Here is a 23356-nt window from a genome sequence, read left to right as displayed (position 1 = left end):
GACACAAAAACAAGTGGCTATAAAATAAATGTAGCTGACTCAGTTTGGTGTGGGCCTGTCGTGCGCATGCCCAGTACATTCCAGCACTTTTATTGATTTCAGTAGCACTAACGGTCCATAAAGCCAATGCAGAACTGGAGCTTCCATACCCCTTATTACGTACTCACGATCGCTACTCAATTCAACTTGTTAACTTTTTAAACGCTTTTGTTTCTTTTATTCTGTAGTTTTTTGATTTTAGAATGAAGTAGTTTTTTTCGTTTATTTCTTAGTCTACACTAAATTTTGTTTATGCTATTTGTTTTATGTTCTATTACAATTCATTGCACTTGAAAATTCTGAGGATTTCTCACGGGTGGCTTAACAACATACTCCATGTTTCATAAATATTTTTATTAAACATATATTTTTTTTAAATAGCACTTATGACTCTCGTGTTCTAGTTGTTGTTAATTAGTCGTGCTGATTCCTTTGCGGGTCAAATTTTGCACTAGAATTTCGAGTCAGCTGGATAACAATTCTAAAGTGATTGTGCTGACATTATCCATCTTGATTCACTTCCTATGACCTACAACTTTTTTGACAGTCTTTTAAGAAGCTAATATAATGTTGTAAATAAATAAGTTATTGTTGTAAGGCAATCATATACTAGTCATAGAAATTTCATGAGGTCAAAGAAAGCTTCTATACCTACTACTGTGAGCAATCTTTGTCAGCTGAATCTTTTATTTTAACGTCTTTTTTATGGAATAAGTGGACATACGACGGGTAGCCTGGTGCTAAGTGATCACCCCCGCCTAAATTATCTTGGCACACCAGAGGAATCACAGGAGCGTTGCCAACCTTTTAGAAAAGTGTAAACGCAAAAAACACCGCATATGGAAGCTCATTCGATAATTTCATTGTACGGAAGAAAGTTCTTTGAAAACCGAGCTGTAAAGGAACGCCAGACCTACAGAATTAAAATAAACAAAAATTGTGATTGACATCTGCGTTAAATAATTTGAGTTAAAGAAAATAAACTAAAAATATATTATGTAAACGAAAAATAAAGAATCCTATAAAATCAGCTGCGATCACGAATGCAAAAGAAATTGTTGTAACCCCTAAAATAGAATTGTGATAAGGTGTTATAATAAAATAATCTCTTAGAGCTTTATTCCAAAAGGATTAATGGTCTTTGTATTAACTTAATAGAAAGCCACAGATCTTAATTGTGATACAATTTTCGGGAATCTAATCGTGGTTATAATGACCACAGGTCCGCAGTATATCGGGCAGTTTATATCTTCTGTGGAGGGTTCGACTTCATTCTTGCTCCGACAAAATGTGCTTTAATTAACTATTACTAATAAATTTAAGTATTAATATAAATTGTTTCCTAAAATTATTAATTACTTGTTTGCGAACATTTTGTTTACGTGTCAATTTTACTTATTATCGGCATTTGTTTCAATTTCATGGATATTTAATATCTACATATTTATACTGAAAATGGTCTTTGTTTGAGGCTCTTTAATGCCTAAACCACTGATCGTATTGACATAGAACAACCACCATTCGATGTGAAATTTATCCTAGACGGTTTATAGCTACTTATTTTTTTATTGTATTTATGTAATATTATGAATAAAATTTAATTAATTTCCTTTTAAAATTCGCCCAACGAAGCGGGCAGGAACGCCTAGTATATTTATAATTTGTATTTCTTTATTATTCTATGAGCTATCTGCAATCGTAAGTCCCATTGAAATAAGTCCAGCCGTTTAGGAGATTTAGCTAAAATAAACTAGCAAATAGACAGAAAAGTTACTGTCATGAGAGCCGTGCAAACATTGATATACAGTTGTAAAATTGTTACTTTTTTTCTTTCAAAATAACAAATAACAGTCATAAAAAAATTTGTATTTTTGAAGTTGAGTTAATGTAACTAACAATAACAGGACACGGACATAATATGCCAACTTAATGAAGAAAAACAATAATAACACGTAACGAGTTTCAACTAACGTACATCAATGTAGAATTAATTCAGAATTTTGGGAATAATATAAATTAATATTAATACATATCATGAAATCATAAAAAATGCATGTACTTGTGTACGCACACAAGAAGTTATTCTTCTTTGGCGTAATAAAACAAAAATCCCCAAAAAAATATTTCTCCTGCAATTTTTCGTTTGTAGAAAAAACAATATTGTTATAAAGCCTTCTTTATTATTAAATAGGTACAACCAATGAAAATATTATTTTATCGCATAATTTATTTAAATGACGTGTAATTACTTATATATTAAATATATTTAATTATCTTCCATTGTTTGTGGTTCAGTAGACATTTGAGTTACAAGAAGCTTGGTAGTTGAAGTATGATACTACAAAATGGTTTAGTTGATCAGCTAATGTCAGGGTGTCGAATTTGCTTGACAGTGTTTGCGCATCGTAAAAATTCATTCTGATATATTTCCTCTATAGAGTAACTTCAAAAAATCTAGACTCTTAAATTTATCTTCTATCTTTAAATGAGCAATTCTTGTATATATATATAATTGGAATCTCGGAATCGGCTCAAACGATTTTCATAAAATTTAGTATATAGGGGGTTTCGGGGGCGATAAATCTATCTAGCTAGGTTTCAATTTAAAAAAAAATTAGTTTTATCCGTTTTAATGAGAAACAGCTACAATAACTTTAGAATACAAAGGTAAATTTCGACACTATATACAAGACTATTATAGCTCAGATGGGACATTGGGTGATCCGGAAAGCAGAAGACCCGGTCCGAATCCAGATGTCCTATTAGTTTTTTTTTTAAATTCAAGTTTGTACATTACATACATTTTAAGAAAAAATCCGAGCAAGGCTCGGTTGTCCGGATATTATATATTAAGAGAATCTCTTTAATCAAATGTCAAAAGTTAGCGCTTAGGTTTTACAAAAGGTATACACATATTAGTTTAATCCAAAACTGTACTAGATGTGAAAGTGCGTGTAAATTCAATAAGACGAATATTGTCAACCGTTATCTTACAATAATAGTTGAGCGCTATATGAATGAGGACATTAGTGGGTGTTCCAACTGTAATATCAGCGACGGCTGCAGTACCGAGGTTCTACCGCAGGCTTTATTAAAACTAAATATCGCACCACACGATGTCCGCAGCCCACGCTTACATTCAATATTTTATTTAGATATCTTTGATACTTGTATCTCAATGTATTTACGATAAATTAATAAAAAAAAATACTTCTAACCTAAGCAATTGCGTATTCACATTATAGATTTTTTATTCATTTTTAAAAACTACATTTAATTACAAATAAAATGATTAAAATGTAAATAAATCGATCAGATAACAAATATCTGATTAAACAAAGAGTAGCCATAATAAAATGTGACACCACACCTTATTTTTGCCATAGCAGCTCTATACAAATTTTTGTTTTCTGAGATAGGGGCAGAAGAAAAGGTAATTTTCGAAGTATTTCTGTTTTTGAATATAATTTAATTTTCAGTGAACTTCATCATTTTTATCTTAGTTTCAATTATAAAAAAAAATAATTAAAGACCATTGCGTCCATTTGGTCAGTAGTCTGGTAGTCTGCTAGCAAGCATTGCTAATTCTCACTCTGTCTTCGTCTATTGACCTATGTCAGAATGAGAAAAAACACTCCTTAGCGGCTGTTTAAAGTTAGCGGACCATTATGAATAAGGGGGTAAATGTTATGACAAATTTATAATAAACACTTGTCGCGCCACTGCAAATGTTTGCCTTAATGTAACAATGTGACCGCAGCATAAGAATGTTATCACAGTACACTTGAAACACTTCACACTACCGACAGACTTCACGTCATTTCAAATCAGTTTTTGTGCGCGCGCATCGTAAGAAACTCTACTGTCATCATTTTTTGCCAAATGCGCCATATCTTATATCTTTAAATGAGCAATTCTTGTATATAGATATATATATAATTGGAATCTCGGAATCGGCTCCAACGATTTTCATAAAATTTAGTATATAGGGGGTTTCGGGGGCGATAAATCGATCTAGCTAGGTTTCAATTTAAAAAAATGTAGTTTTATCCGTTTTAATGAGAAACAGCTACAACAACTTTAGAATACAAAGGTAAATTTCGACACTATATACAAGACTATAGTAGCTCAGATGGGACATTGGGTGATCCGGAAAGCAGAAGACCCGGTCCGAATCCAGATGTCCTATTAGTTTTTTTTTTTAATTCAAGTTTGTACATTCTTAAAAATCCAAGCAAGGCTCGGTTGTCCGGATATTGATGTATAATTTGAAATATTTCATTACCCTATATTTCCAGATATGGGACTCCTCTATATATAAGCTTACTTAAACTTTTCCATTTCTATAAACTTTATTCCACGTAGTAAAACTACAGAACTACTTCATGCCTTCGATACAGAATTCGTCATGTGTCACTGTACGCCTTGTCAACATTATAGGTAGGTAAAGTTCAAGTCATTGTTTCCAACATGATTGGGTACAAAACACAATTATCTGATCAAAATCATTGATATAATATAGCAACCCTACCTATATACGCGATTCCATATAAAACTTACAATAAAACTGTCCGCATCAACACAATAAACATCCCTACTAATATTATAAATGTGACTGAAAGTTTGTTTGTTATGCTTTTACTGAGCTACTGAACCGATTTTGATGAAATTTGGTACACCGATTGACTGGAGCTTGGGGAAGGACATTTTTATCCAGGCTACATTTTATCCCAGAATAATCAGTGGTACCCGCGGGATTTGTGAGAAACTGAAATTCACGTCGATCTATATAACTATACCAATAGTAGGTAGGCTTAGTTTGCCAGAGCAATCATCCTCAAAATAAGATTTAAATAATATGTTGGGAACTTGACCGAAAACGGGAAGCGGAACTGGAATAGGACATATTGAGATAATCAACAATTCCAAACTTGCTTATTATTTTTAAAAACCCTTTATCTACGCGAACAAATTTGCGGGCATCAGCTAGTCAAATATAAACAAGCATTCAATCTAATACATATTTGATGAAAACAGATAATAATCCGATATGATTTAAATTTTTGTACTGTATTTCAATTCAAAACATCTCAAACGTTTACAGCTCTACTGTTTTCAAAACACCACGATTCAGCATAAAATAATGCACTAAAACAAATATTTATAAGGTATTTTCATACAATATGTTAGCAAGGAAAGCTGCGCAGCAGTGAAGCGATGATTTCGGTACATTTGCTTCGACCGTAACGATGCTTGGAATCGTCTTGATGGACGCTCAGAATGAGCTCTCACAACATAAAGAAATCCCCTTAAAAAGGGTAACGTCGGGGTGGAATACGACCACTGATGCTCAAACTTTCTACTCTTAAGGACAAAATTATATAAGACTCATAAACTATTCAACGTCGATTAGAAGATATATTTGAAAAGTTTAGATTTCATGATATGTTTATTTGGGAGGAAAGTGTTCATTTGTATAATATCTCAAAAAATCCAGCATATAGAAGAGGTTAGTTAATGTTTTTTACTCAACTTTTGTATCTTCTTTTGTAAGATGAAATTATAACATTTAATTTTAAATTAATAAAATATATAATCAAATTATTTACTTTATACATCAGGGCATTATGCTTTATACGAGATCCGAAATTATTTACATAATATAATAGTGTTGTCAGCTATAAAATATGCAGGTATTCATCCATGTAACATAAAATTTACTTTTTTTTTAAATAATATAGGTCTATTTATTTAGTATATAATTGTGTATATATATAATCTGTGTTTTTACATTTAGAACCATACAATTTATATATTTATTTACAATTTAATGATACTTTAGTAGGTACTTGTTGATATAATTACCTATATTTTATTTTTTCCTATTTTATTATTTTAAATATTTATTCATTTGACGTGCAGAAGACTAACTAATGCCTAGATATTAAATTTAGAACAGGAAAGTTTGTTCAATGGTTCATTTTTAATATAGATCGTAAATAAAACCCTAATTCACTAAGTATGCCTACTTTTACATATACATTTTGATACTACCTCATATTTTTTTGAATATCAATAGTAAGTTTTATTTAATATATACTTCTGATAAACAACGATAGTTGTCGTATAAGTAAGTACTTATATTGAGGTTGGACTTAAATGAAGCTAACTGAATTATTTAAATTATAGTAATCTTTACAGAACTAGATTTGTACATAGAGGTTCATTTTTCAAAAATTTTCGAGTTGAGTCGAAGAGTCGTTACAAAGTTTGAGAAGGAATGACACGCAAAGTTTCATTTCTACTAGGTAGGTAGGTACATCTCTGCACCGTCTAAGCTGGGGTGGCGTTCTATTACTGCAGTTCTAGCTAAATCCAGAGATTTAGGCTATCTGGGTTTCCACTAAGTACGTATAAATATACTGAATGGGTAAATCTAGAAATTTGTAAATAACTTTAATTAAAAAATAGGGCTGACGATAAAAACTAAACAAATTTGTTTTTTTTTTACATTCCGTATATATTAATAACTAACGCTAGTCTGCCATTATTCCACGTGAATAGCATGCTACTTGGTTTTCATTAAGATAAAAATAATTAAATATTATTATACAATAGTTAAGATATCGTATAGGCATATGCGGTCGTTTATTTTCTGGATAATAACTGAGTTAAAACCCTCCCTTAAATTAGGAACAAAATACTTAATAGTAATTATATAAATGGAGTAATCCTACCGACGACGTGGAATTAAGTGTATCAATGTCCCTTCATTTATACGCTTACGAAATTTATCAATGACTCGCTATTTTCTTGATGTTAACATTTCAGATTGTCCCATTTTTTACTTTTTTGTTCACAAATATGTCTTATTGATAGTTTTAAAATAACAGTGGGTAATCAGTGCGTTAAAATAGATACAGACCCTCAATTAAAAGTACCTTTTGCATATTATTGACTAATGCGTTCTGAGTGCTAACGTTACGTAGCCGCTAATATGACAAGGTCCTATCAATGATCCAACGCGTGGGTTAGATTATTGGCAACGTGCTTACAGGAGACACATACTTAAATGCATTTACTAAGGAATAAATAATGAATTTTGATAATAAAAATATTAAATTTTATTAGAATGTACTACACTATAGTACTTAATATCGATCTTAGAGCGCATTAGTGCGCTAGAGCGGTTGTAGTGCATTATTAACTATTCTTTCTTTACAACAATTTATCCTATTTTTAGACACATCTTATATATAAAATTGTCGTGACCCGGTGTAGTTACCAAACTCCATTGAAACGGCTTAAGCGATTTGTATGAAAATTTGTGCACATATCGGGTAGGTCTGAGAATCGGCCAACATCTATTTTTCATACCCCAAATGACAGGGGTCACCACGGATCTGTAAAAGTTCTGTTCTGTGGGGGTCACCCACTCTAAATATATTTTTTAGTTGTTTTGACAATGTTTTCATGTTTATTTTATTATGGTTTAGCATCAAAAATACATACAACTTCAAATTTTCGCCCGTCTAAAATCAACACCTATTTTGTATCGCGATTTTATATTATTCTGTTCCATCCATAAATCCGCAATAGGATTGCAAGATGGCAATTGAATATAATAATTATTGTACTACGATATATTTGGTAGGTCTGAGAATCGGTTGAAATCTATTTTTAAATAAAATATTAATTATTGATTAACTTAACTCTAAAAATTTTAATTAGGCATTGATTTTTTTTTCTTTATATGGCAGTACAACATTTTCTGGTTCAGCTAATATACTATAAATTACACTCCATAAAAAAAGATTAAACATGGTAACCCTGTTACTAAGACATCGTCTACTGTCCATCTCTCTGTCAGCAGACTATTTCTCATAAACCACAATAGACAGACAGTTGAAATTTAAAAAATAAACCAGAATGTGCAATACTATTGCCCCTCAACAAACAACAAACCTTAGATAGTAAATTCCAAAATGGGCACCACGCTAGTTAAAAAAAATACCTTACAAAACAAAAAGTTTAAATAAAAAAGTAGGTAGTACAATAGTAGGTATATGATCCTTCGTGTGTTTTTGTAATTATGATTGTAAACTTTTATTTTATCTCGTCGTTATAAGAGAGACTTTCATATACTTAAAGTTATCTCGATGTCGCAGAGTTATTCTAAATAGATTGTTGTTAAAATGTTTAAGAGAAGAATTGCAGTATGTGTTTTTAAATTTATACTTTAAATATCAATTCTCTTATCTTAACATTAGTTTTGGATCGATCCCTCCCCTATTTCATTAATTGAGTGAACATTACTGAAATACTATAACGTTATGATAAAAAATCAATTTCATTTTAAATAACCTGTTTTTTTTTATGAAAATAAGGACGAGACGAGCAGGACGTTCAGCTGATGGTAATTCAAAAGTCCTGCCTATCACAATGCAGTGCCGCTCAGGATTCAGATTGAAAAACTCAAAAATTCTGAGCGGCACTACAATAGCGCTCTTCACCTTGAGACATAAGATGTGAAGTCTCATTTGCCCGGTAATTTCAGACCGAAACACAATAATGTTTACACATTACTGCTTCACGGCAGAAATAGGCGCCGTTGTGGTACCCATAATCTAGTCGCCTCTTACGACACCCTAGGGCCTGGGATAGTTCTTTTTATGCCCCGGGGAAGCACAGGGCTCAAATAAAGGCTTTTATTGTTACATTTTTCATTTGTGAATAGTTAATGACAAACATAAACACCGAAAGCTCCATAAATATGCTTTAGTTACGAATTTATAATCTATGATCTTGACTCCAATAGACCTGAGAAACCCTAGCCTTTGCAACAGCGCAGACAAATCACGAAGTAAATTATATAGCGTCTCAGATTTACACTATCAAAACAAGTACGGTATCTTCTTGGGTTGCGATAAATCGGTAAAGTTGCTGAGACAATGTTACTTGCCCTACGCGAGGGGAGTAAACAAAACAACTTTTTTCCGAGTCGGATGAATAAATAAGGCAAGGGTCGCTGAGAGGGGCTATCCCCACTTGTAAAATTGCCGTTTGTTTGATTTAAATGTTTTAATCCTTTGCCCTATTACTGTCTCAGCTGGACTTGCTCGAGATCTTTTATAATATGTACATCACACAAATTAAATTTGAAAAAAAAATAATTTATGTTCGATGCGAGACTCGAACACGTGACCTCTCGCGTTCCGTGCGAGCGCTCTTTCCACTTAGCCAAACGTTCGAGTGACGTATCGTTGATAAATCTTGTTCAACCCTCAGGTTGTGGCTTCATCTACAGGATCTACTTTATGGTTGATAACTTGCTCAACCCCAATATTTGCATATTAGGAAATTGACTTGAGCTGTCATTCTTTCAAATTAAAAGCATTTGTTAAAGTGATAACCCTCACTTCTGGGATTAATTACACAAATTAAATTTAAAAACATAATTTATGAACGATGCGGGACTCGATCCCACGACCTAATTTGTGTAATCCTCTAGGACTTCTATGTGAGGGTTATCACAAGTTCAAAAAAAAATTGTTAATATATATATGTCTGTACAGAGTCTTTTGCTGCCCTCCCACGCTTTGTTCGTCGTTACGCTTCTATATTTTTTCTTTATTTTTCACAATAAAAAAGTATTACAGAGATATTATATAGTCACTCTATGAATAGAATCAAACAAAATTAATTAAATAATCATAGCTATCATGGATATCAGGAAATGGTGATATTGGGAAGCTTTAAACTAGTGACAATGGGAATTCAAATGTTAGTTAAATGAAATTTGTTTGTAAATTTTTATTATTTAAAAATATTTTCTTATTGTTCTCAAGTTTAACTTATAAAATTTTATAACTAACAATATATAAACAATTTGTTATGTTTTAAAGTGATCTCTTCTGAGATACATTACACAAATAAAATTGGCGGCACGGCGGCACGGAACGTGAGAGGTGGCGGGTTCGAGTCCCACATCGTTCATAAATTTTGTTTTCAAATTTTATTTGTGTAACAAAATATATGCTTTTTCTTGTTTATTCCACAGATACGTCTTATAATAACTATATTTCGTACTAGGACTGAACTTAGAATTGCAATAACAAAATGGTAATAAGATATTCCGGATAAAACTAGTGTGGTTCCCTGGAGATCTGTTTCTTGTCTATCGTCGGGTTCAAGAAAATGTGTTGTCTGCGATACGCTTGGACGGATATCCTCTATCGAGATAATGGTCTCCTGACACGACTAAAACTAGTGGAAATAAAAGAAATGTATTGGTGGCTGTGGTTGTTGATAAGCATCTAAAACAACTTGTAACATAATAGATGTATTGATGTGTTTATTTATTTATGTACTTAAGTACACCACTTCATATACAATAGGTACTATTTTTTAAATCTTATGTTACAATTTGTTGTTCTAAAGTATTCAATTATGGTGAACATAAAAATTACAAAAAAATACTCCCTAATTACTTTAAAAAAATAAAACTAATACTATGGCTACAATTAATATAAATTAAAGTACAAATTATAAACCTAACTTATTAATTGAAATAAGACAGGGAAAAAAGAAAAACTACTTATTTGACTATGCAGATTGAGTACCAGCTAAGTGCTTAACAACTATGTGCGTACTAGTATCGATGAAGATGTGGTATCGTTTTGTTGCCATAAGACACCTAGGATTACATAATATTCATCTACCATAGGGGAGCGGGGGGCTAGTTGTAACAATTTTACGCTTCTTGGCTATGAAAGCTTACTTGTTTGTTATTTATGAAATCTAGCAGTACTATTCCAATTACCAACTATTCAACTATTGATTCCCAATAATCTTGTTATCTAACCTGTAACGATATTTTGTAGAAACGGCTTTGAAAAAAAACTGACGAGTGTTACAACTTACCCCGTGACTGGGGCTAGTTGTAACAGGCTTGGGGCAAATTGTAACATTAGGAATTAGAAGCCAGTTTTATATTTTATGAAGATTTATTTGGCATATTTTGCATAATAAACTTTACAAACGCTAAAACAGGTTTAAACTTTTAAGTTAAATTTTAAAAATAACAGAAAATATACAAAAGCAAACAAATAACATGTGCATTCTTTACTAAAACTATTAAGGCATTTGAGGCTTAATTACTTCAGTAATCAGACTTGTGATTAATTTTTAGAATTATAAACCTTTGGTACGTTATAGCAAACTTTTAAGTTTTACTCTTAATCTTAATCTGATAGAAAAGTATTAACAAATACATGTTCTTTCTTAAACTATAAACGAACTGTAGGATCAAAGCCATTTATTATAACAAAATCTTCAGTAATCATACATACAATACATGTGCCCATATCTTGCACATGATGCATTGTATCCACTCTTCGTTTGAATTCATAAGTTTCCCCACGAGCTAAACAAAACCATTTTCCTCGGGTTCAGAATCCGTATGAGAATTTAAAACTTTCTTTTTTACTTTTTTTATCCCTTGTCTCTTACCTTAGTTAATCTTATCTTTTGTCATCGTTCTTTTGCCTTTCTTAGTCTACCGTGTTTTATTTGTCTTATTTCAATTTTCTTCGTGTTGTCTTTGTAACTCATTCTTCTCTGGCGTGTCTGTGAGGACACATCACTTTCTTTTACGTTGAGGGTGGTTAGTCAATTTCGTGAGCTTTCGAATAAGTTCTTCTTTTAGATGGAGAGAAATTATTGTGCTTTTGAATACCAGAAGGTCCAGGAGTCGGCAAAAAGTCAGGTTGACTTCCAGGTAAAGCTGTTGTTAATAAAGTATCCTCAATTCTTGTTAAATCTAAGTTACTGTGTTTCAATTTTCCATGGAACTTATGATTTCACTGACATGACTTATATCTAAAGATTACTTATCGAATGAATCTATATTAGGAATATTTGTTGTCAAGCTAGAGGCAATAATGTTAGCTTGCAGTATTTATACTCATAAATAACTTATAAGTTACATGTTACAACTTCTCCGTAAAAGTGTTACAACTAACCCCACTGCGAAGTTTTTGGAAATAATCTCTATTAAAAAAAAGTCGCTAACTTGGTGTGAAATTCCATTAGGTATATTCAAACTTAACAAGTGCTAAATGTATTTGTATAAATCAACAACTGCTAAACCATTTGCGTACGATAATCAATTTTGTATAAACAAAAAAAAGTCCATTACCTGGCTTAATCGGAACGCCAGCACAACACCGCGACCTGCGCCGTCCAGCGTGATATTGTTCTCGCTTATATTATAGAATGGGTATTACGTAGTGGGTTCGGTTGAAAATCAAACGAATATTCTTCTATTATCTAGGTAAAAAATGCTTGTTACTACTTACCCCTGTTACAACTAGCCCCCCGCTCCCCTACTATAAATTTGATGACAGAAAATTTTGCAAAAAGTTTATTAATTATAACTAAATGCCTTTCCTTATGTCAAAACATTGAAAGTCCTAAGTAAAATTTAAAGGTAGAGATTGAATTGAAAGTTTAATACACATATATAAAAAATAACTGTAATAAGTCTATAAAATCAAACCAAGTATATTAGAAATACACGTAAAACTAAAACATTCAAATTATTAATGCAAACAATAGCTACATCGCACCTGAAATAGAGATGGCGCTGTAAGTATGCTAAACGTTGAGTACCTACCTAGCCAAACAAAAAAAAACAGCTTAAATCAAACTAAAATTAATGGCCACTTCTTTAATAAAATTGTGGAGTACATACATTTTAAGTAATTCCTTTAAATCATTTCTTATTACTTATTGCATTATGATAAAACAACAACCTTAAATCCAAATCATGAGATTTTAGCAGTTATGTTCACCTACTTATGTACTATAAAATTCAAGATGTTAACATTTTCAAATTCAGATTAAGCGTTTTAAAACTAGTAAAAAAATTATTGGTGTATGGTTACTTTGCCGAAATCCATAATTATTAAATAATTTGAGTTTTCTTTAGTGTTAATTCCGCCAATATTTGTAATCTGGCACGAGACAGTTTATCTCGTGCCAGATTTTGGCGAGATAACACGTCCTGAGGATGCCTCGTGTAGAGGCGAAACACGTGTCGAATTGTTTAAAGACAAATATTGGCGGAATTAACAAAAAAGAAAACTCAAATCATTTAATAGTAAAAAATTGTTGTATTTGAGTAGGACAACTTAGATTAAGGATTAGATTAAGAAGGATTAAGAATAATTATATAACTTAAAAACTGAAGGGTTTTAAAAAAACTATGATACTTTATTGAATTTTCAATTCAGAGTTGTGGCAATGGCAGTATTCGCAATGTGTATAATTGCGAAAGCCGGGACTAAGCAACACGTCACCGGGATTGCCCCGTATATCCCGGTAATTGGAGCGGGCCCGGGATTCCACTTTCTTTATTGCAAATAAACTACTTGCACCATGTTATTGTACATTGTAGCTGCTATTTTAACCCTGCTATAAATTTGAGTTCAGTGGAGTTATATTTAACTTTATTTTTTTTATTAATTTATACCATTTATTAATTTATGTAGAGGAAGCGCGTGAGGTTTGTAAGGATAGAAGCAAATGGCATTCTATTGTCTCTGCCTACCCCGACGGGAACAAGGCGTGAGTATGTGTGTGTGTGTGTGTAATTTATACCTCAATGTTTCATACATGTAGAAACTTGTAATAAGCATTTATTTATGTATTTATAGTGTAAATTTTGTTAAAATGACTGGGAAACTACCCCAAATAAAACAAATTATCTTGCCCCAAACTAGGCATAGCCTGTACTATGGGTACAAGACAATGATATATTTAATACGATATACTTACGTAAACATACATAAATTATGTCCATAAGTATAGTCCATGACCCAAAATAGGCAAAAAGCATTCATGTTCATCATATAAATGTTTGCACCTACCGGTACTCGAACACGGGATCTCTAACTCTTACTGAGTTGAGCAGGGTTACTAACCACTAGGCTATATCAGGCTCATCGGTTTATTATCATGTAAAACGGTTTCAAGCAAGTATATTGATGGGATATATGGACCCCACACGTATGTATGTATGGGTTTGATGAAAAAAAAAATTGAGTTTCAGTTCTAAGTATCCCTATAACCTCCAAAATTTGTTGTTTTTTGTTGTGAAAATGTTAATGCAGTTCACTGAATACATCTATTATTCTTACAGTTTTGGAAAAAAGTGGCTGTGATATACACGGACAGACAGACAGACATGACGAATCTATAAGGGTTCCGATTTTTAGCATTTGGCTACGGAACCCTAACCCTAAAAAACTATAGGTTCGTTTCAACAAATATGTATGTAGAAAAAGAGTTTTAACAGCCAAACTTATACAATATTCATAAGTAAATTCTTGACTACGTTATTCACAAATGAATTATTCAATATCAAACAGAAATATGAATTCAGAATGAATATATATATATATATTTAGTATAGTATTGTACGGCTAACGCTCAATGGTAGGCGATAAATAGCAATTTATATGCGTTTAATGTGCCAAGCAATTAAACGGCAATGGTTTCTGTGTTTGGTTACAGTTTGCTAAATACACATACTATAATATCCTTTATTATCTGCAGTTATAGTCTGATAATATGGAGATAACGTTTATCATGTTATTATCATAGAAACATATTATTATTTTTTATTTTAAGAGTAGGTTTTCACTTGTGGGTGGCTCCTTTGCACAGGATGCCGGCTAGATTGTGGGTACCACAACGGCGCCTATTTCTGCTTTGAAGTAGTAGTAATAAGCATTACTGTGTTTCGGTCTGAAGGGCGCTGTGGCTAGTGAAATTACTGGGCAAATGTGACTTAACATCTTATGTATCAAGTTAACAAGTGCATTTATTGTAGTGCCGTTAAGAGTTTTTGGGTTTTTCAAGAATCCTGAGCGGCACTAAATTAAAAATCAAAATTAAATCAAAAAATCCTATAAATGTATATATTTAGAATATAGAGCAAATATTTTTTTGTTTTCTTTTTTAATTACCTAAAATACATCCTTGTTATATTAAACTTGTGAGGAGGTATGAAATTGAATAACTTCGAAAATTAAAAATTCAAGGAGGAGAGGTTGATCATTAGAAGTTTTATCAATAATTATGATACAATTCAGCGTGCGCCCGCGTTTTTGTCCGATCACATTTCGGCCTAGTATTTAAATTAATAAACATAACTTTATAATAAAATCCAATAAAATAAACACAAACCCTTGCCATTATGTCTTAGTGCAACCATCTTATAAATCGTTTTACTCGCTTCTGATACTAGCTAACACAAACACACAGACAAAAAGACAAGAATCGCTACTTTGTAACCGAGAGCAAAAAATAGTTTTAAAGATTTTTGTCTTTTTGTCTGTATGTTATATATGATTATAGCATTTTAAGTTCTAACTTAAAATTCTATAATCTATGAATTGTTTTTTTATGTAGACACTGCATGCTTATAACGATTTTATTATTAAATAAATATCTGTATCAACGAATTAAGTACCTAAGTATTTAATTAATAAACATTGAAAATGTCTAAAGAAAGATTAAAAAGGTAAAAGCGAGTAGAAATACATTTCACGTAATGGCCGTCGTAACTTGTATTTGATATTACAAGAAAATACACTCGGGTCTAGAAATCTACCAAAGTTATAATTCTCCGGAGAACACGACTTCGGGCCCAACATTTTCGAATCAGCCATCGAAGCTCGGGACTTTTGGATCGCTTTCGTATAGACTTGTCAAGGGCGGGGTTTAGTGATGAATTGAACATACAAAAGGGATGAGGGGTGAAGGGGGAGTTTTTTGAGGGGAGCTTTGTTCGAAGAAGGATGAGACGTGCGGGGAGGGGGGTGGGGTTGATTAATGGCCGCCGGCAGAGGGAGCCATGTTCATTATAGCATCGAAACGACGTGTTACTTGCCTACTAATATATTTTGCCTTCGGTGGCTTTGCTAAGCCTGGTATGTTATTATTTTGGGTATTTTTATTTCTTCCGGCGATGAAAAATGATATCTTAGGTCCGAAACGCTCGGAAACCAGGCTTTTTATACACCGGCGTCTTGTGTCTAAGTTGTTTGACGTTAATTGTGTTTATGACTCTATTTAAACTTGTAATGGTTAGTTTGAATTTCTTTATTTGACAATTAAGCATTAGACCCGTTGTTAATTGGCAGTTAGGAATTTTTAATTTTAAATTTGACAGCTGAAAATATTGCTTCGCTAGTGATGTTTTAACAAACGAATGGAATATCTATTTTTGTCTTTTTGATTTACATTCAATTTTTTCATTTAGGTTAGTTCTATAATAGTATTATTTTTTGTCTCCTTATGGTTGTTTTAACCAATCGTTTTGAGACATTTGTCCACAAAAATTAAAGACTTTGAGTATGTATTTAGAACATGGTAGTGGTAGAAAAAAATATACCCAAAAAGTCAAGAGTATAGTGAAAGTTGAATAAATAAACAAATATTCTTTTCTTCTCTCTTTCTTGATTTGCAAAATCGTTTTAATAAATTAATAAACCTGATTTTAGTATCTGGCTGTGCTAAGTTTATGAAATTGCGTCATGTTAAACATTAAAATTTAAATTTTCAACTTTAATTAAGAATATACTACCTAACTGATAATACAAAATTTAAGTAATATAATGTAGGTAATTTATTATGTTTTACTTCACACCAATTTCAAAATACTGTAGTTAATATTTGAATATTATATTTGAACGTTATAGTTATCAATGCTCATCTACTAACGTCATCAACAGATCAGTGCTTTGCCAGTATTTCCATTGCAATCGCTTATAGCTTAAACACATGGTCGGATTTGGTACGGCCAGACCATCGGACGGTCCGGTAGGCGCCTCGCACCAATTGGTCTGATGTCGTACTCAGTACGTCCGTTCCGGTTCGTCGTATTCCATGACCGTCGAACAATAATAGTTTTTTGCGACGGATAATGCGAGATACCATAGAATATAGTGCGCTACTAGACCGCGTCCGATGGTTTGGCCGTACCAAATCCGTTCATGTGCATGGGCTATTAGACGTTTATGTTTATAACCGCTTATTTATCTAATCGCCAGTTGTGCTGTACTTAAGTATCATTGGAAAGTCAAAAATTTTATTTAAACAATAACTATCATTAATCATTTAATATAACACAATAGATTTTGGTTTCATTTCTTCCTCGTTATATTCTAATCGCTCTATGAAAAGGAATATTTCGTTCCGTGGGTTTCTAGACAAAATATGTGCAAAATTATGTGATGACTAGTTCAGTAGTAAACAAAATTTCGCACCTATTACAGTTTGTTACAGGATTAAACACGTGTAATTATAGCTAGTTTAAAGTTACATTTTTATTATTATTTATTGAACCTGACCTTTCGTGACCTTTGCAGGGTCACTTTAAACACGCCAATTAATGCTGTGGAGGTGGTATTTGCTGTACACAGCTTATTTCATTGTTTTTAAGTCTAAAGTTATTTTGAAGTTAATCATACTATTTCCTAAATCTATTCTGTTAATATTATATGTAATAATAATTTATTTTTAATATTTAGGCAATCTTTTGTGGATTAATGTAGAACCTAGATTAAGATTGTAAAAATAATTGTAGTGTACGGTGTTGATTACTTTAATAAATAAATTCCTCTAATGTTAATTTGCATGCGTTGGTGTAAGTGTACATTGGTCTTATCATAAATTATTAAAAGAGAAAGGAAAATGGGCAAAATGGAAAATTTCTTGCAAAACGCGCGGTTGAAGAATGTCACCTATCAAGGTAATACACATGTATTTCTAATTTTGAAGTGATGATGGTGAAATTCAGGTGCTGGCGTTTAAGGGAACAACTCTAAAAAGTCTTCTCTCGGCACTGACTGTCTGTTTTTTATACAATCGAAACGTATACCTACCGTACCTAGGTATCTTCTAAAAACAAAATAAAAAATAATGACTCCGATGTATGTATGAAATTTTGCACAAAATTCAAACATAATTTTCGCAGATACAAACACACGTGATAACGACAATCGCGCACGCAAACGCGTAACATTAAACAAAGAGTGGAACGCGAACACGACTTGAGTATTCCATTCGCACGCGCCACTTAAAATAGAAACAATGGCCACATTAAAAATCCCGAGCATTTTCCCAACGTACACCGTACCACGAATAAATCGTCGGCTTTCCGCCGAAGCTATTTCCAAAGGAGCATTTTCTATTCCGCGCTGTGCACCCGTTTTTCTTAGACTCCTATTAAGGGAGGCAACCCGAGGGGAGTCTCCCGAAAGTAGAGGTTAAGTCGACGTATAGGCCATTATGAAAGTTTATAAGTGGAATGGATGATAATTATACAGGCTTAAGGCACGTTCAAATGTTATCACCTGCTACGCGATTCCTATTCTTGTTATATTTACACTAGCATGCAAGTAATTAAACTAATTAAAATGGTGATGTAGTTAATAATAACAATATTTTTTTTATTACGGCGACAGAGACTCATATTTTGTTACTGTTTTTTTTATGACAATAAGGGACGAGACGAGCAGGATGTTCAGATGATGGTAATTGATACGCCCTGCCCATTACAATGCAGGGATTCTTGAAAACCCCAAAAACTGAGCGGCAGCACAACTGCGCTAGTCAGCTTGAGATATAAGATGTCAAGTCTCATTTGCCCAGAATTTTCACTAGCTACGGCGCCCTTCACACCGAAACACAGCAATGCTTATACATTACTGCTTCACTGCAGAAAGAAAACTAGCCAGCATCGCGTGAAGTGGCTTAAAAAACTATGTTAGCATGTTACAAATTAAATACATAATAACATCGATGGCAATCTGAGACAGCGTGTTTACCGGATAAGAACTTGAATGAATTGCTGCAATATTGGTGTATAAATATAGAATTACAATTTCTTATAGGTATATTAAATGTTTTTTTTAATTATTTATATTTAAATAAAAAATATATGTTACCAGGATGACATAACCACAAGAAGAAATAATAGGTGGTATACAAACATTTACTTAAATGCGATCCACGCTTGATTATAAAGGTGATTAGAGAAGAGTTTGTCAATTTTATGACCCACATCGATATTCAATTATGCATGACATGACAACGTCAATTTAATATAGAATAACATGTTGTCCCTAAATAACAGTATTAATTGTAGTTTAATTAACAGAAAACTTTATGAACGGGTGAATGATAATACGGCAGTTATAACTGGCTGGTAGTTTTTAAATTTAGAATCTAGCGTAAGAACAACTCATGTTCTCCTAGTACTTATGGTTCCAATCATAGGCACTTTGTTATAAAAACTGGTAGACGGCCAATGGAATGCTGAATGCTGAATAGTCTCACATACGCCGTTTGAAAGAAAAATATATATAGAAAAATATATGTATAAGATATTAAATATGTTAAGAAAGTTAAAAGGAAAGAGGAAACTGGAAAATGTTGGAAGAAGCTTTTGCCTTTTCATGATAAAAGGGCATTTAGATGTTAAAGTAGTATTACTAGATAGTTTCATTCAAATTAGAATAACAAAAACCGGTAAATAAATATAAACAATAATTATAATTATATAGAACCACTACAACAATTCGACCAGACAATTTTTTTCAATAGACATTTCATTTAAAACAAATACTGGGAGTATATTAAGGATATATAAAACGCAAGATAGTGTCTCTAGGTTACACAATACCGCAAACTTCGAAACACGCGAACTCTATTTACATGTTAATACTTTGAAAAAGTAATTTGCACACAGCATCTCACGCCGCCTTCGAGATTGCGAAAAGGCACATTAACCGTCTTACAGGTGATGTATGGTAACTGTTATCACCGAATATAATTTTCTCAGGCCCGCATCTCTCCCTTAATCCCCGCAAAAAGCCTTCGGAATTATACCTACAGATATTTACGATTTTGTGAATAAATAAAATTATGAGCGCCGCGTACGGGGCTCTAACTAAGTCGACTTATTTATTATTATACTTACATTAAGTTGTTTATCTTTTTAATGGTCGCAAAGAGTTATACGGGTTGGTTGGATTTATGCTGTTTGGGATAAGATTCGGATAAAAAAGAATGTCGGGACTCGAGATGCCTCTTTGAGATTGGATTTTAAATTTAGATGTTATGTGTTATGTACGCGTATCTTATAAAATAAAAAAAATACTTACATTTTAGGTGCTGGAGCGGTAGTAACACTCTTGGACAATACAATATTGGTTATTTATAGTTATCATGACAATGTATTGAGTTACCTATTCTTACTAATTTGTTGATTCAGTGAGTTAATGTATTCCTTCAGAAATAATATATAAATTCATCATTTACTTCTGTCATTGAATTGTTCTTCAGTATTGTCAACTTGTACCAATATACCCAATTATATTAAGCTGAACTTTAAGTCTCCATCTCTTTTCCGTTCATATTCTCTTCTTACTCCCACCAAACTCCATTTCATCTGGAAATCTTGTTGTCCTCGTTTAGTACTAAACGTACTGTGACAAAATTGATATAATTTTGACTGAAACAAAAATATGCCTATTATGTTTTGCTTGTGTGTGTGATATCTCAGAAACTCTAGCTTCAACTGATATTATAAAATTTTGAGCTGCCAGAACACCCAAAACATTGAAGTCTTAGTAAAAGCAATATCAAATTGTACAACAGGACAACAGTATTGCACAAAACGGCACCTTGTGCAATGTATTATCATTTAGAACAATGAACAAAGAAAGGGTGACAATGTCCAAACCCTTTTATTGTTTTCAAAAAGAAAATAACCCTTCAATTGAAACACATTGTTACAAGAGAAGCCGTTAGTTTTACGCAATTCATTGGAAATTACAAAAAAACATTTCTTAAGTTTCTTTCAAACACTTTGAGTTATTGTTTTGTCCCTAAGCCAGGTAAGTTTGATCGTAAAACATTGTAATTGTTATATTTTTAGAGCTTAATTTTTGTCTTTCTTAAGGTTGTATGGTCATTTATTTAGTCTGCAATGTTGCAATATTAATAACGATTACTAAATTGTCCTTATCCAAATGTTTTGAGTTTTCTTTAGTGTTAATTCCGCCAATATTTACAGACCGAGGTTCGTGCCAGAGTTTGTCGAGTCAACATCTCCTGAGGATGCCTCGTGTAGAGGTGAATCACGTGTCGAATTGTTTGAAGATACATATTGGCGGAATTTACACTCAAGAAAACTCAAAACATTTGAATAATTATGGATTTCCGCAAAGTAACGTCTGGTAGGTAAGGTAAATTGAATTCTTCTTTTAAGAGAAGGCTGTACATGTACTACTGTATATAATTTTATACTCTTGAGTATAATTGAATGGTAGGTATATAGAATTAAATTTACCACTTTACATTTCTTCCTCAGAATACAGAACAAACTATTTGTTATATATAAGTTTTTTCTATATTCTGAGATTTCTTCACTATTTCGTGGTACCATCACATTATCCGAATGTTAAAAATGATAATTGAAACCACTTGCAATATCCTTTATAAGCAATGAATAAAATTTATAATAATAAATAATTTACGGCAAATTTATTTACATAATTTGTACGTTGATAAATAAATAAAATAATAACTAACGTTGAAAGATAAAGTCAAAATAAATGTTTCAAGTAAGGCTATATATAACGAGATGTTCAGATTTTCAATAATTTTATTAAATGAACCGGAGCGCTATTATCCTTGCGGTGGGAATTACATTTAATCAATTGTTGCAAATTATATTAAAAAATAATCTGGTAAATATATAGCTTACTAGCGGATGCCCGCGACTTCGTCCGCGTAGATAAAGGGTTCCATTCCAGTTCCGGTTCCCGTTTTCGCTCCCGTACCCAACATATTAAATTAATCTTATTTTGAGGATGATTGCTATGGCAAAATAAACCTACTGTTGGTATAGTTATAGCTCAATTTAATTTCAGTTTTTCACAAATCCCGCGGGAATCTTGAATTTTTTCTGGGCTTAATTGTAGCCTATGTCCTTTCCCAAGCTCTAGTCTATCGGTGTACCAAATTTCATCAAAATCAGTTCAGTAAACGCGTAACAAACAAACTTACGTTCACATTTATAATATTAGTAGGGATGATACTCACTTAAATGTGGCTTTCTATTGCTAACAGAATTTTCAAATTCAGTCCAGTACCAGATACAAAGACCTACATACAAAGATTACCACCTACATCCGGACAAACTAACAAAAATAACCCCTTTATAATGAAATTATAGATGAATAACTATTAAATATCTTAAAAAGCTAAAGCGGCATGTCCCTAACATTGATAAAACAAAACGCGTGACGTCACAGATTCGTCACAGTGTTAAAATGTGACAGCAATAAAGTTGGGTGCAACGACCTCATTGCAGACCCTACCCAAGGTCGGGATAGTAAAATGTTTATGGTCTATAAAAGCTCGTCTCACCATGTCTCTGTGTCAAGGACTCCAGACAAATTGTTGGCATTTGGGAATAATATTTACACTGTAACTGTGCGGTGTTTTATGATTTGTTTGAACAGATGACTTTTAATACCATTTTTAATGGTTCAGTACCTGGTAGGTAGTCAATCGGAAAATGATCTATAAAAACAGAAAAACTTCTATAGAGCCTACTTAGACTTTCTCAGACTTTACTAACAGAAAACTTAGCTGAGTGTGAGAAAAAAACAACTTGACTTTTGCATATGGCTGTCTTAGTTTGAGCTCAGCATAATTTCAGCTGTCAAGTCTATAGAAACGACATCAAAGATTAAGCTAAGCTTACACCTAGCAAAGTTCTCACATCTCAGTCTAAGACTCCGCAGACCGTCTATTGCCCGTATTATCTATTACATCATCACAAACAATTTAAGAAGGGCATTACTGTTTATAGTGTAGTAGTGTTACTACTCTTAGTTATAGCTATATGGGTAGGTACTTTTTTCGACAAAGACCGGCAACGCTTCTGTGATTCCTGTGGTGATCTTGGGGAATGTAGGTGGTGGTGATTACTTAGCATCTTTTCATCATTAAAAATACTGTAGGATATTGTAGATGTAGTATTTCAAATCGTGAGTGGTAACAAAAATCAGCTCATTATTAAGTCGTTGTTGAAATTTAGAATCCAATACTACAAGCAAATACTATGTTCATTATGATAAGGTATACAAATTTTAATGAAGGTTAAACTCAATAGAAAATTATAGTAATTTTATTCAGCCTACACTGTGCGATGAATTAATTTCAGCAATAA

General features: G+C 32.5%; 1 long non-coding RNA gene across 3 annotated transcripts in view; it reads right to left on the bottom strand.

Annotated features, from left to right (window-relative positions):
- LOC126966902 (uncharacterized) overlaps positions 1-23356 on the bottom strand; it is a 92711-nt gene that overhangs the window by 26019 nt on the left and 43336 nt on the right. The window contains exon 3 of one of the 3 annotated variants that reach the window (XR_007729838.1): positions 20277-20626. The exons of the other annotated variants lie outside the window; for them this stretch is intronic. This is a non-coding gene — a long non-coding RNA (uncharacterized LOC126966902). The remainder of the gene's footprint in view (positions 1-20276; positions 20627-23356) is intronic. 3 annotated transcript variants of the gene reach the window in all.

The sequence above is a fragment of the Leptidea sinapis genome, chromosome 11 (assembly GCF_905404315.1).
Source record: "Leptidea sinapis chromosome 11, ilLepSina1.1, whole genome shotgun sequence".
Taxonomy (NCBI): domain Eukaryota; kingdom Metazoa; phylum Arthropoda; class Insecta; order Lepidoptera; family Pieridae; genus Leptidea; species Leptidea sinapis.
The sequence above is the reverse complement of the archived record's forward strand: the minus strand, read 5'-3'. Positions and strand labels throughout refer to the sequence as shown.